Genomic DNA, 15932 nt, shown 5'->3' on the forward strand with positions numbered 1-15932 from the left:
GTGTGTGAATAGGATGCAAGAAATACCAAATAGGCTTGGAAAACTTATCAGGTAACTGGTTAGGAAGGTGAATTGATATAATTATATATTTATATTTTTCTTTGTAGAAGGTTTGTCTGACCTATGAAGAAATAGTTCATTTATTTACTTGAATGTTTGTCTATATACAGATTTTTCTTTTAAGTAAGGATAGACACAGAGTTATAAAGACAAGGAAGATCAGTTTCTCTCGTCTTAGTGTTATTTATTTGCAAAATGATGTTATTGTATAAAGTGAGACTAGAATTGTAAAAGGAGAATTACATGTTGTTTACATGTTTACATGTTTACATGAGGTAAAAAATATGGTTAATATATTGTTAAATGCAAAAAATAAATGTGGGAATAGAAAAACAAGGCAAATCTTGATTGAATTAGAGTGAAATGGGAAAGGAGAGAGGAAATTTAAAGTTATTTATCTATTTAACAGGTTAATTTATCTAAATTTTATTATAATAATCATAAACAACATTGCTGATTCTGTGATTTCATGATTACTAATGTATAAATCTCCTCTCTCTCTCTCTCTCTCTCTCTCTCTCTCTCTCTCTCTGGCTGTGTGTGCATGCGCATGTGTGTGCACGCAAGCACCCCCAAGCACAGTGAACATGCTATTGTTGCCAGACTTGGATTGAATTCTTTTCTTTGAACTCAGTCTTTTTAAAATAAAAATCAGACTCAAGTTTGAGGACATAAAAAACGATTGACTAGCTTATCTGTTCACAGTATTTTCTCTTTCAAATTTATGGCCTCAATAATATTTAGGTATTACCTACAGTTCTTTCTATCCTGTGTCTACAAATGGAAACCTAGCAGTCTTTCTGTATCTGGGTTGTAACTATCATTGATAATTCCTATGCTCAAGATGGCAGACTGTGAAAGGTTACCGTTTTGCAGTTGAATTCTTATAGGGAATTACTGGTTTTTGCCCTCACAGAGGAGTGGAGTGTGCTGTCCTTTTTTTGTACTGCTTTTGGGTAGAGATTACACATATCAAAAGATACAAATATCAAGACACCATCAGCAAAATTCCTAAGAAAAAGGACTTCTAGCAGATAACACATTTGTATTTGGTGTTATTTCCCCTTCTGTAGGGATATGATTATTTTACCAGTAAGTCCAGTGGTTTTGATTTCCAGTGGTTCAGGAAATCAGAACAGAAACATGTGCTATGTATCTTTTGTTAGGCACTAAGTATACCCAGGGCAGGCAATTCCTTTGTGTTATTTGACTGTTTGAGCTGTTTATAGATCTTTAGTTGTGTGCATTGTTCAGAGTTGCTACAGTGGCTTCCTTAATCTGTGGGTGCCAGATATCAGTGGATGTTGTAACTATGTACGTTATAGAGAGTCTGATTTTAACAATAGAGTGGCTGAATTATTGTATAAATACATAAAGCAGCCTTTATTTATAAAAGCCACAAGTCTAGATGGATGATTAAAAAATTAAAGGTCTTAATATTTCTTTTTCTTCTTTTTTTTCTTTTTTTTTCTTCTTTCTTTTTCTCGGAGCTGGGGACCGAACCCAGGGCCTTGCGCTTGCTAGGCAAGCACTCTACCACTGAGCTAAATCCCCAACCCCAAAGGTCTTAATTTTTAAAAAGCATAACTTAAAGAACATAAATCATTACCTATTTAGCATAGTATGAATGAAAATGAATTGAAGTCAGAGGAAATAAACCCAACTTCATATTCTGTCATTATGCTGTGACGGTAAAAAACTTAGTTATGATAACCTTTATGACTTTGGGGCCCAGCATAAAACTGAATTCCATCAAAGATGGTTCAAATAATAATAATGTTTTAATAACAAATATTCTAGATAATGAAAACAGTTAAGAATATGGCTAAGAGAAGGCTAGACAACCAGAGACTTGTAACAGTAGAAAGCACCTTACCTATGGCTTGAAGAATCATCTGTGAAAACCTGTAGTCATGGAGGACTAAGTTGTTGCTGGAGGAGTGGTATACAGATCCAGGGAAGCTGCATAGAGGAATTAACCTAAGCTTTACCTCTGAATAAGCTCTGGTTTCCTGCTGTTGACTCCTACTGTGTAAGTCGGCTGCAATGTTGCTCAGCAGACACAGAATACAGGGCTTGATTTCACTATGGTTCAAAGGAGAACAAAGACTAGGCCTGGGAGGCCAAAGCAGAGTAGTCTGCACCATTCCATGCCTCCTCTTCTCACACAGAAAAGCAGGCTGGCATGTCAGATTGCTGCGCTTTTTACATGCTTTCCCAAGCAGTGGGCACATTGTCAGCACACAGCAGCAAACTGTAAGAATAAGATGCTATTTCCTAATGCCTAACAATTCCTAAAGCACTAGAATTCAATCTAAAGTGTGGCTAGTCATATGATTTTGGCATGCATACTTTTTCATATGTGAAATGGAGAAGGCTCAGAATTTCAGGAATATGGATAATTACAGTAAATATTAAAAGGAGACAATATATATTAAGTGCCTAACATTGTATTGCTTTATAGCATGTAGTCAGAGTCCACCATGAACATCATTCTATTAGTTGATTAATAATAGATTCTATTAGTTGATTAATTAGTTGATTTATAATAGTACGAATAATAGAAAAAAATAGTGTAATAGTAGTCTCTTCCCTACCTCTAAGTCCCTCACAGACCCCTTTCCCCCGTTTTAGATTTCCTGAATGGGGCTCTTTTTTGTTTCATAGGGGTCAAATTTTGTTTATATATTAGAGTCTATTATAAACTACAGCTGTAGTTTAACATTTTGTCTATACTTTATGCTTTTATGTTCAATAAACACCAAGTTAAATGATTGTCTCCGCTGGCACAGAATTAGAAAAATTGGAAGTACTGAAATTTGTTCAGTTTCAGTAGCATAGATGTGAAAAACATGAAGCTCAAAAAATAAGAACACGGCATGGGTCACAGTTCACATGGGAACACCCCACAGCACATTCTTTTAAGCTTGACATGAGTACTGCAGTTCTGTTTTTGAGGATGCATATATGTTTTTCTTTTGGGCTGCATAGAGAAAAATGAAGTAAAACCTCATTGACGTAATTGAACTTGATAACATCTCCTGGTTGTACTGCTGATGATTCACTGTGGTTTTGGTGGTTTTGTAGAACTCTGTAAAGCATGTTAGACTTATAAACATATTCAAACAAACTTTTATCAGAATTCAACTTTTAACCACAAAGAAAAGATGAATTTAAATAAATGCAGTCATGGGTACAACTTTATCAAACCAACTAAAAATTTTTAAAAGAATATACATTTTTATATGTAACCTAGAAAAAGCAGTAGTGTTCTTAAAATTAGCCTCAATGTGTATTCACAGTTTGTGAAAAGACTCAGTCGTTTCAGATAATGCATGAGTACTGGCATTTTGAGGGACATTAAATATAAATATTTAAAATTATTTTATATAGTTACCGTGATGCTTTTATTGTGATCCACAGTTGAGCTTTACTTGTCTGTCTATGCTGTTCTAGTGCTATGGAAATTGAAGTTTAGATGCCTCAGCTTGGCTGACATGTACAGTGTTCATGCAGAGCAGTGACTGTCTATCTGGAAGCAAGATTTCAGAAGAACTACTTATTATGTAGGAGAAGTGAATACTTAGACCAGTACTTGAAAATATTAAATTATTCTTGCCATGCATTGTATACTCTGCATGTTTGGTAACCTCCCATCAGTTTTAGGTAAATTTATAAAAATAAATTCTTACTACTTTCATAAAGTAAAAACACAGAGTTTTTGTTTTAACAATCTCTTTTGTAGTAACAGGTATTTATGAGAAGTAAATAACATGTTTTAGGTTCGTTTACATTTAATCCCTTTCTGCTTCATTTAAATGAAACCACAATTAAACAAGGGGAGGCATGTATTATTTATTACTGTTGGTTCTATACATTCATAGACATTGAAATTATAAACATTTTCACTAATGTCTACTCTCTGTTTCTAGTTATTAATTTGATGAGACACATCATACTTAACTGTTGAGAAATAGAATTATTTCATATTTTTTAAAAACATTTTAGTGGTTGCTCCATTTTCTAAAGAATAATAAAAAATAATTTATAGCGAAAATTGCATTTACATTTGTGCTGTTTATATTGAATCTTGCTCATCATGTTTTAAATACCAGTTGCTTTCTGCAAGTAAAGCTTTGGGTAGCTGGGCATGATGAACGACTGTAATAATCTTAGCTCTTTAGAGGTGGAGTAAGGAGGATCAGAAGCTCAAGAAGTTGAGGCCAGCGTGGTCTGCTCTGCATGGCTCTGTCTCACGCTCACCTAATGAAAGGCAGCATGCAGGCATGTGTTGGTGTGGCACGTTTATTTCTTACTAAAGCTGTTTGCTTTTCAGATATCTGAGACTGTCTAGGAATAGTCCTGATTCCAGCGCACATATTCAAGTCGATTCTAAAGTTTACAAAACAATGACTAAAGAGAAACAAGCCAGCTTTTATAACATGGATATTTTGTGATAAACATATAGAAAGTTAGCTGCTGATGTTCCGTGTGTGGATTATACTTTACCAAGGGATGGTTTATACTTAGAATCTGAGTATTTTCATCAGCAGAGAAGTACAGTGTCTGCACAATCACTCCTTTGCTTGTGTGCTTTTCCTGTCTTGTGTTGTCTTGAGCCGTGAAACGATCTCTACATATTTGTAATTGATCTGTTCTCTCTCAGCAGAGTGTTGCTGCTCCTTGTGTCTAGTGTCTGAGTCTACCAGCAATGGTTCATCCTTGACGTGCTTTGCCAGAGAGGGGTTCACAGTATGAGTGGTGCCTTGATAGTTTTTTTAAATTCAGAATAAAAGTCCTTTGTTTCATCTATGGAAAGATTTTCTTGTTCTAGAAAAAATGTTAGTTTATCAAAGAGGTCTTAATGTTTTCTTTAAAAGTTTCTGTTTTCCTATCATTACTTGACAAAGTTTCAAAGTAGACAATATTCAGAAGCACATAGGGGAATGGATTGCCAGTTAAAATACAGTTCAGCTTTTCTGAAAGGAGCCGTGGCATATTCTAGTGGCACTTCTGCCTCCATAAGTGCTTTCATGAGTTTAATAGTGTTGTCACACTGCAGATTTGTATCATTTGTGATAGTCTCCATTTAGACCGGACATTTATGTCACTACATTTATAATGCTATTATTTTTTAGGAAACTTAGTTTGAGCCATTTATTAGTTCTCCATGAGATACAGAATGCAACACAATTAAAAGAGCACACATTTAGGAGATATTAATAATGTTTGAATGAGAAGTCCCACACCCGCGGATCCCGGCCCAGAGCAGCTCTCTGCTCCCAGACCCGGTGAGAGAGAGACCCAACCGCCTGGTCAGGTGGGCACTCCTGAGGCTGCAGAGCGGAAGAGACCACCAACACTGCTCACCCCTGCCCACATCCCTGGCCCAAGAGGAAACTGTATAAGGCCTCTGGGCTCCCGTGGGGGAGGGCCCAGGAGCGGCAGGACCCCTGCGCCTGAGACACCGCCGGAACCTGAAAGAAACAGACCAGATAAACAGTTCTCTGCACCCAAATCCCGTGGGAGGGAGAGCTAAACCTTCAGAGAGGCAGACAAGCCTGGGAAACCAGAAGAGACTGCTCCCTGCACACACATCTCGGACGCCAGAGGAAAAAGCCAAAGACCATCTGGAACCCTGGTGCACTGAAGCTCCCGGAAGGGGCGGCACAGGTCTTCCTGGTTGCTGCCGCTGCAGAGAGCCCCTGGGCAGCACCCCACGAGCGAACCTGAGCCTCGGGACCACAGGTAAGACCAAATTTTCTGGTGCAAGAAAGCTGCCTGGTGAACTCAAGACACAGGCCCACAGGAACAGCTGAAGACCTGTAGAGAGGAAAAACTACACGCCGGAAAGCAGAACACACTGTCCCCATAACTGACTGAAAGAGAGGAAAACAGGTCTACAGCACTCCTGACACACAGGCTTATAGGTCAGTCTAGCCACTGTCAAAAATAGCAGAACAAAGTAACACTAGAGATAATCTGATGGCGAGAGGCAAGCGCAGGAACCCAAGCAACAGAAACCAAGACTGCATGCCATCATCGGAGCCCAATTCTCCCGCCAAAACAAACATGGAATATCCAAACACACCAGAAAAGCAAGATCTAGTTTCAAAATCATATTTGATCATGATGCTGGAGGACTTCAAGAAAGACATGAACACACTTAGGGAAACACAGGAAATCATTAATAAACAAGTAGAGGCCTACAGAGAGGAATGGCAAAAATCCCTGAAAGAATTCCAGGAAAACACAATGAAACAGATGAAGGAATTAAAAATGGAAATAGAAGCAATCAAGAAAGAACACATGGAAACAACCCTGGATATAGAAAACCAAAAGAAGAGACAAGGAGCTGTAGATACAAGCTTCACCAACAGAATACAAGAGATGGAAGAGAGAATCTCAGGAGCAGAAGATTCCATAGAAATCATTGACTCAACTGTCAAAGATAATGTAAAGCGGAAAAAGCTACTGGTCCAAAACATACAGGAAATCCAGGACTCAATGAGAAGATCAAACCTAAGGATAATAGGTATAGAAGAGAGTGAAGACTCCCAGCTCAAAGGACCAGTAAATATCTTCAACAAAATCATAGAAGAAAACTTCCCTAACCTAAAAAAAGAGATACCCATAGGCATACAAGAAGCCTACAGAACTCCAAATAGATTGGACCAGAAAAGAAACACCTCCCGTCACATAATTGTCAAAACACCAAACGCACAAAATAAAGAAAGAATATTAAAAGCAGTAAGGGAAAAAGGTCAAGTAACATATAAAGGGAGACCTATCAGAATCACACCAGACTTCTCGCCAGAAACTATGAAGGCCAGAAGATCCTGGACTGATGTCATACAGACCCTAAGAGAACACAAATGCCAGCCCAGGTTACTGTATCCAGCAAAACTCTCAATTAACATTGATGGAGAAACCAAGATATTCCATGACAAAACCAAATTTACACAATATCTTTCTACAAATCCAGCACTACAAAGGATAATAAATGGTAAAGCCCAACATAAGGAGGCAAGCTATACCCTAGAAGAAGCAAGAAACTAATCGTCTTGGCAACAAAACAAAGAGAATGAAAGCACACAAACATAACCTCACATCCAAATATGAATATAAAGGGAAACAATAATCACTATTCCTTAATATCTCTCAATATCAATGGCCTCAACTCCCCAATAAAAAGACATAGATTAACAAACTGGATACGCAACGAGGACCCTGCATTCTGCTGCCTACAGGAAACACACCTCAGAGACAAAGACAGACACTACCTCAGAGTGAAAGGCTGGAAAACAACTTTCCAAGCAAATGGTCAGAAGAAGCAAGCTGGAGTAGCCATTCTAATATCAAATAAAATCAATTTCCAACTAAAAGTCATCAAAAAAGATAAGGAAGGACACTTCATATTCATCAAAGGAAAAATCCACAAAGATGAACTCTCAATCCTAAATATCTATGCCCCAAATACAAGGGCACCTACATACGTAAAAGAAACCTTACTAAAGCTCAAAACACACATTGCACCTCACACAATAATAGTGGGAGATTTCAACACCCCACTCTCATCAATGGACAGATCATGGAAACAGAAATTAAACAGTGATGTCGACAGACTAAGAGAAGTCATGAGCCAAATGGACTTAACGGATATTTATAGAACATTCTATCCTAAAGCAAAAGGATATACCTTCTTCTCAGCTCCTCATGGTACCTTCTCCAAAATTGACCATATAATTGGTCAAAAAACGGGCCTCAACAGGTACAGAAAGATAGAAATAATCCCATGCGTGCTATCGGACCACCACGGCCTAAAACTGGTCTTCAATAACAATAAGGGAAGAATGCCCACATATACGTGGAAATTGAACAATGCTCTACTCAATGATAACCTGGTCAAGGAAGAAATAAAGAAAGAAATTAAAAACTTTTTAGAATTTAATGAAAATGAAGATACAACATACTCAAACTTATGGGACACAATGAAAGCTGTGCTAAGAGGAAAACTCATAGCGCTGAGTGCCTGCAGAAAGAAACAGGAAAGAGCATATGTCAGCAGCTTGACAGCACACCTAAAAGCTCTAGAACAAAAAGAAGCAAATACACCCAGGAGGAGTAGAAGGCAGGAAATAATCAAACTCAGAGCTGAAATCAACCAAGTAGAAACAAAAAGGACCATAGAAAGAATCAACAGGACCAAAAGTTGGTTCTTTGAGAAAATCAACAAGATAGATAAACCCTTAGCCAGACTAACGAGAGGACACAGAGAGTGCGTCCAAATTAACAAAATCAGAAATGAAAAGGGAGACATAACTACAGATTCAGAGGAAATTCAAAAAATCATCAGATCTTACTATAAAAACCTATATTCAACAAAATTTGAAAATCTTCAGGAAATGGACAATTTCCTAGACAGATACCAGGTATCAAAGTTAAATCAGGAACAGATAAACCAGTTAAACAACCCCATAACTCCTAAGGAAATAGAAGCAGTCATTAAAGGTCTCCCAACCAAAAAGAGCCCAGGTCCAGATGGGTTTAGTGCAGAATTCTATCAAACCTTCATAGATGACCTCATACCAATATTATCCAAACTATTCCACAAAATTGAAACAGATGGAGCCCTACCGAATTCCTTCTACGAATCTACAATTACTCTTATACCTAAACCACACAAAGACACAACAAAGAAAGAGAACTTCAGACCAATTTCCCTTATGAATATCGACGCAAAAATACTCAATAAAATTCTGGCAAACCGAATTCAAGAGCACATCAAAACAATCATCCACCATGATCAAGTAGGCTTCATCCCAGGCATGCAGGGATGGTTTAATATACGGAAAACCATCAACGTGATCCATTATATAAACAAACTGAAAGAACAGAACCACATGATCATTTCATTAGATGCTGAGAAAGCATTTGACAAAATTCAACACCCCTTCATGATAAAAGTCCTGGAAAGAATAGGAATTCAAGGCCCATACCTAAACATAGTAAAAGCCATATACAGCAAACCAGTTGCTAACATTAAACTAAATGGAGAGAAACTTGAAGCAATCCCACTAAAATCAGGGACTAGACAAGGCTGCCCACTCTCTCCCTACTTATTCAATATAGTTCTTGAAGTTCTAGCCAGAGCAATCAGACAACAAAAGGAGATCAAAGGGATACAGATCGGAAAAAAAGAGGTCAAAATATCACTATTTGCAGATGATATGATAGTATATTTAAGTGATCCCAAAAGTTCCACCAGAGAACTACTAAAGCTGATAAACAACTTCAGCAAAGTGGCTGGGTATAAAATTAACTCAAATAAATCAGTTGCCTTCCTCTATACAAAAGAGAAACAAGCCGAGAAAGAAATTAGGGAAACGACACCCTTCATAATAGACCCAAATAATATAAAGTACCTCGGTGTGACTTTAACCAAGCAAGTAAAAGATCTGTACAATAAGAACTTCAAGACACTGAAGAAAGAAATTGAAGAAGACCTCAGAAGATGGAAAGATCTCCCATGCTCATGGATTGGCAGGATTAATATAGTAAAAATGGCCATTTTACCAAAAGCAATCTACAGATTCAATGCAATCCCCATCAAAATACCAATCCAATTCTTCAAAGAGTTAGACAGAACAATTTGCAAATTCATCTGGAATAACAAAAAACCCAGGATAGCTAAAGCTATCCTCAACAATAAAAGGACTTCAGGGGGAATCACTATCCCTGAACTCAAGCAGTATTACAGAGCAATAGTGATAAAAACTGCATGGTATTGGTACAGAGACAGACAGATAGACCAATGGAATAGAATTGAAGACCCAGAAATGAACCCACACACCTATGGTCACTTGATTTTTGACAAAGGAGCCAAAACCATCCAATGGAAAAAAGATAGCATTTTCAGCAAATGGTGCTGGTTCAACTGGAGGGCAACATGTAGAAGAATGCAGATCGATCCATGGTTATCACCCTGTACAAAGCTTAAGTCGAAGTGGATCAAGGACCTCCACATCAAACCAGACACACTCAAACTAATAGAAGAAAAACTAGGGAAGCATCTGGAACACATGGGCACTGGAAAAAATTTCCTGAACAAAACACCAATGGCTTATGCTCTAAGATCAAGAATTGACAAATGGGATCTCATAAAACTGCAAAGCTTCTGTAAGGCAAAGGACACTGTGGTTAGGACAAAACGGCAACCAACAGATTGGGAAAAGATCTTTACCAACCCTACAACAGATAGAGGCCTTATATCCAAAATATACAAAGAACTCAAGAAGTTAGACCGCAGGGAAACAAATAACCCTATTAAAAAATGGGGTTCAGAGCTAAACAAAGAATTCACAGCTGAGGAATGCCGAATGGCTGAGAAACACCTAAAGAAATGTTCAACATCTTTAGTCATAAGGGAAATGCAAATCAAAACAACCCTGAGATTTCACCTCACACCAGTGCGATTGGCTAAGATCAAAAACTCAGGTGACAGCAGATGCTGGCGAGGTTGTGGAGAAAGAGGAACACTCCTCCATTGTTGGTGGGATTGCAGACTGGTAAAACCATTCTGGAAATCAGTCTGGAGGTTCCTCAGAAAATTGGACATTGAACTGCCTGAGGATCCAGCTATACCTCTCTTGGGCATATACCCAAAAGATGCCTCAACATATAAAAGAGACACGTGCTCCACTATGTTCATCGCAGCCTTATTTATAATAGCCAGAAAATGGAAACAACCCAGATGCCCTTCAACAGAGGAATGGATACAGAAAATGTGGTACATCTACACAATGGAATACTACTCAGCTATCAAAAACAATGAGTTTATGAAATTCGTAGGCAAATGGTTGGAACTGGAAAATATCATCCTGAGTGAACTAACCCAATCACAGAAAGACATACATGGTATGCACTCATTGATAAGTGGCTATTAGCCCAAATGCTTGAATTACCCTAGATCCCTAGAACAAACGAAACTCAAGACGGATGATCAAAATGTGAATGCTTCACTCCTTCTTTAAATGAGGAAAAAGAATACCCTTGGCAGGGAAGGGAGAGGCAAAGATTAAAACAGAGACTGAAGGAACACCCATTCAGAGCCTGTCCCACATTTGGCCCATACATATACAGCCACCCAATTGGACTAGATGGATGAAGCAAAGAAGTGCAGACCGACAGGAGCCGGATGTAGATCGCTCCTGAGAGACACAGCCAGAATACAGCAAATACAGAGGCGAATGCCAGCAGCAAACCACTGAACTGAGAATAGGTCCCCTATTGAAGGAATCAGAGAAAGAACTGGAAGAGCTTGAAGGGGCTCGAGACCCCAAAAGTACAACAATGCCAAGCAACCAGAGCTTCCAGGGACTAAGCCACTACCTAAAGACTATACATGGACTGACCCTGGACTCTGACCCCATAGGTAGCAATGAATATCCTAGTAAGAGCACCAGTGGAAGGGGAAGCCCTGGGTCCTGCTAAGACTGAACCCCCAGTGAACTAGTCTATGGGGGGAGGGCGGCAATGGTGGGAGGGTTGGGAGGGGAACACCCATAAGGAAGGGGAGGGGGGAGGGGGATGTTTGCCCGGAAACCGGGAAAGGGAATAACACTCGAAATGTATATAAGAAATACTCAAGTTAATAAAAAAAAAAAATTTAAAAAAAAAAATAATGTTTGAATGATACTAAATACTTCAGTTAATTTGTATTTTTGTCAAATAAGCAGACTTTGGACTATGGAGCATTTTTTAAAATAAAGTTAGTAACTTTTAAGATGATAATACTGAAATTTATATGGTACTCAGTATTAAATTTAGATTTCACAATTACACAGTATTTTCTTTAATCTCTAACTATTCTAGATACCGTGAAACAACAAGTAAGTCAAAGATCATAATTTGATAAGTATTGACTGATAATATTATTTCTGTTTTCTAGTTAAAACTTTCTCCATCATTATAAATGTATTATGTATTAATTGCACATAATTTGTACATAATTTGATATTACAGGCACATTTAGAGACCCTTTCATCAGACGTCCCTTCCTTGTCTGTGGCTGTGACTCATGTGTGCTTGCCCAGCATACATGCGGTGTGGGTTCTACCTAGCACTGCAGAAAATGGTTTGCTCTTTTAGCCTCCCCTCTGTGTCTAGTCTGGTTACTTCTTCTACCATCAAGTACAAATAATGCCACAGAACCTGCCGTGTAAAGTGTCTGATACTGAATCCATTTCCTCTTGCCTTTCTGTCATAATTTCTTAAGCTTGTTCTCTAATAACCATCTCTATTTCTTTGTCTCTCTAATCTCTTTTTGGCCAAAGCAGAATAAGTGTTTAAAATATGCATAAAATATAAAGACAAGCATCACTGATGTACTATTGCATTCTTCTATTCTTAAGGCATGGTTCTGGTATGGAGGGGAAATGCCAAGGATCTAACTCTTCCGGCCACCTCCGCTTCTGTCCCCATTAGCTTCCATCTTGAATGGTAACGTTAGAGTTAACGTTTCCTGTTTGCCTTAAGTCTGAATAGCTTCTCTTCTCTAAAGGTAGTCACCATCTTAAAGGTCTGTACAGTATCCCATATAATAATATTTCCAAAGGTACACTACTCAATACTATATATTTCATTTATCTGAGTAAATTTATACTTTTCTGACTTGTTCTGTTCAAGTCTCCTCAATTCACATACATAGTTGTAGCTATATTTTATTAATTCTCAGTGCATGTATGAATATGCATTTTTCAATTTTTGATGACTTGTGTTATATCTAGCCTTTTCCTGTCCTAAACTGTTTTGCATTGATTTTTATTTTTGTCTCCTGATGTCACATTATAGCAAAAGATCAAACTTTGGTATTTTCACTAAATTTGCTATGGATTAAGCTTTTATAAAGGACAATAAAAACGTCTGACCAATGCCAAATTTCTAAAGCTTTAAGTCTGATGAGATGGATGAAGAGATAAAGGTGATTGCATATAAGCCTGACAATCTGGGTTTAATCCCTGAACCCACAGTGGAAAGAAAGAACACTAGCCCATGAAAGATGTCTTCCTATTTCCTCATCTCTAATGAGACATGCATATACGCACTCACCCTCCTCCCACACAAATGAAACACAATTCTGAAATCTTTGTTCTTGAGAAAGCTTTCAATTTGACATATAATTGTGAAGAGTGGTAATTCTACATATATATTCAGTGTGTAGTGACCAGATCAGGGTAATTAATTAGTATTTATGTTAAAAGTTTGAACTTTTCTAGTCCTTACAAAATATATAAATATATAATGAGTGAGAAATATAGCCACTTTCCGTTCTGTAGAATATTAAAAATCATTCCACCTAAGTAACTGTGATTTTATACCTTGTTTAACTCCTCCCTGTCCTTCCTCCAACCCACTTTTCTTTTTCGGTATTCTGTTTTTACAAAATAACTTTTTCAGCTTCCACATATGAATGAGAATGTGGCATTTGTCTTTCTATGTTAGGCTTGTTTCAATTAATTGGTGTCTTCTAGCTCCATCATATCTTACAAAAGACAGTATTTCATCCCTTTTTGTGGATTACAGTGGCTTCTGAGTAGACTATTTTGGATTTGTCTGAACTCAGAATCAATCTTATAATAAGCAAGCAGCAGGGATACTTCATTACAATGCATTTCAACCTATTTTCATTATAATTCTCTGCTTCAATCCAGGAAGCTTTTTAGATATTTTTCTTTTTTGCAATTGATCTCTTTCTTTCCTAGATCCTTTAATACCACAAATATACAGCATATATCTATTTATGTAATATGGCCTTTAATTAAGATTTATTGAAGGCCTCCACCAAGAATACTAGATCTGAACATTAATATAAATGTCAATAAATAGCAATATTTATTGGTAAACTTGAGAAAAACACCAGGTTTATAAAAGTCATAATGAGAGGTGATTGTGCTACTATAAAGGAATGGTGACTAGTTGATCTCATCAATTGTTAAGGAGCTTTGTCATACTAAAGTAAGGACAGAATTAATGTAGTGCATCTAAACCTCCAGAGCCAATCCCATACAGACAGCATGCAAAGAGTGGGTCGGAGCAGTCTGAAGTACAAGAGACTCTTAGCAATGTTGAGGTCGTCTGTGTCTTTTCAATCCAGTTTTCATGCTTATTAAGTTACAACATGAAGTGATTATAACAAGGCTATACTTAGGGCCATATAAAACAATTGTATAAATGTAATGATCCTGTCTATTAAAAAGTAACTTTGTTTATTGTTACACTACAGTCACTTTTGGGCATATAGTGGATATAGTATGGTTTGAATCTTCTTTGGGAACAAATAGACTTTAGTAGGAAACAGAACTTACTTTCTGGAAAGATGTTGATGAGGGGATAGCAACAATACCACAGTACCTTTTAGTGACTGGAGGTGGTGTACTTTCTAAAATATGAATCACCAAATTATAGCCCACTGTGACTATCCTACTATCAGCCTGATTCTGAACATATTTTTTTATATTTTAAGAAATTTAAAAAGAAAAGTAATCAAGTAAGAGACCACAGGTTCTCTGTTTCTTTACAAAAATAGCTTTCCCAACCATCAGGTAAATGTTGGAGTAGTGACCAAATAATTTTATTTTTGCTACTACAGCCATGAGTATGCTCAGGTTTCAGGAGAGGCTTGCTTTTTTAAATGGTCTCTGCTGAGGCAAAAGGGAGGTCTGGATGGACCCCAGTGAGACTAGTGAAATTGCCATTGCCGGTCCCTACAAGCAGATCTGGAAGCTGATCAAAGATGGGCTTTATCATCTATAAGCCTGCGACTGTCCATTCCAAGCTTGATAGCAGGAAAATATACCTTGGCTGGAAGAAGGGCATGTGTGTGAGCATAGCAGAATGCCTTTGGGCGAACGCCTGAGAAGGTAGTTTGGATGAGAAGGATGAGGATCCTGTCCTGGCTTCTCAGAAGACACTGTGAACTTAAGCTTGGCCACTGGACTTATCATAGCCTACCAAAGATGTGTTTAAAAAACAAAAACAAACAAAACAAGGGGATTCTTAAAGCCAACCCCCTCCCACATATAGCTGGATACATCCACATGTAACAAGAAAGAAGAGACCATGTCTGCAGAAAATGGCCTTAGTGATATATAACACGAACCAGTCATTAAAACAAGTCTTAAAAAAGATTTTTGAAAGCCCAAGGATAAGAAACAATATAAGTAGTGAAGTGTAGAGAACATTTTAGGATTTAAAACAAAATTTAATATTAGGCCAATTCAAAATTAGGGTTCAAAGCCTTATAGAAAATGGCAATTATAAGGAATTAGTTAAGCCAAAAGAAGAACTTACTTATTAACTCAAAACAGTTCATAGAAATAGATTGTCATGGCCACGATAGCTCAGTCACTTCAGGTTAACCCTGGTTTGTTGAATGCAGAGACTCCTGTATTACACAAGCCAGGTAGGCAGAAAGCCTTCTAGGAAGAAGCAGAGAAAGCAAGGCTGGGCTGTGAGTTATACCAGTCGTCTTGAAAGAAACAAAAGCAGGCACTACTTGTCCATGTACTGAAAGGAGTATACTTTGATTCTTGTAAACAGTTTCCTTAAATACAATTTAGCCCAGGACACAAGAAATTCTGGAAGTTTGTCTGTACAAGAAATAGCTCCACATACAGACTCCAGCTTAAGATTATGACGACCCTTTTGGGGTGGGTGTGGTGTGTCTACAGTAAATTTTTCTTACATTTTCAGTGAAACACTTGGATCTGTTTTTCCTTTTTTATGATATTTTTATATTTACTTCCGTGAATGTGTTGGTCTGTATGTGTGCCATGTGCATGCAATGCCCATGGAGTCCAGAGCTGAGCATT

The 15932-nt window shown here is 37.6% G+C and overlaps 1 protein-coding gene across 4 annotated transcripts in view; it reads left to right on the top strand.

Moving 5' to 3' along the window:
- The window catches only part of Pde3b (phosphodiesterase 3B), a 163297-nt gene that overhangs the window by 75141 nt on the left and 72224 nt on the right, over positions 1–15932 (top strand). The window lies entirely within an intron of this gene.

The sequence above is a fragment of the Rattus norvegicus genome, chromosome 1, assembly GCF_036323735.1.
Source record: "Rattus norvegicus strain BN/NHsdMcwi chromosome 1, GRCr8, whole genome shotgun sequence".
In the NCBI taxonomy this organism is placed as follows: Eukaryota; Metazoa; Chordata; class Mammalia; order Rodentia; family Muridae; genus Rattus; species Rattus norvegicus.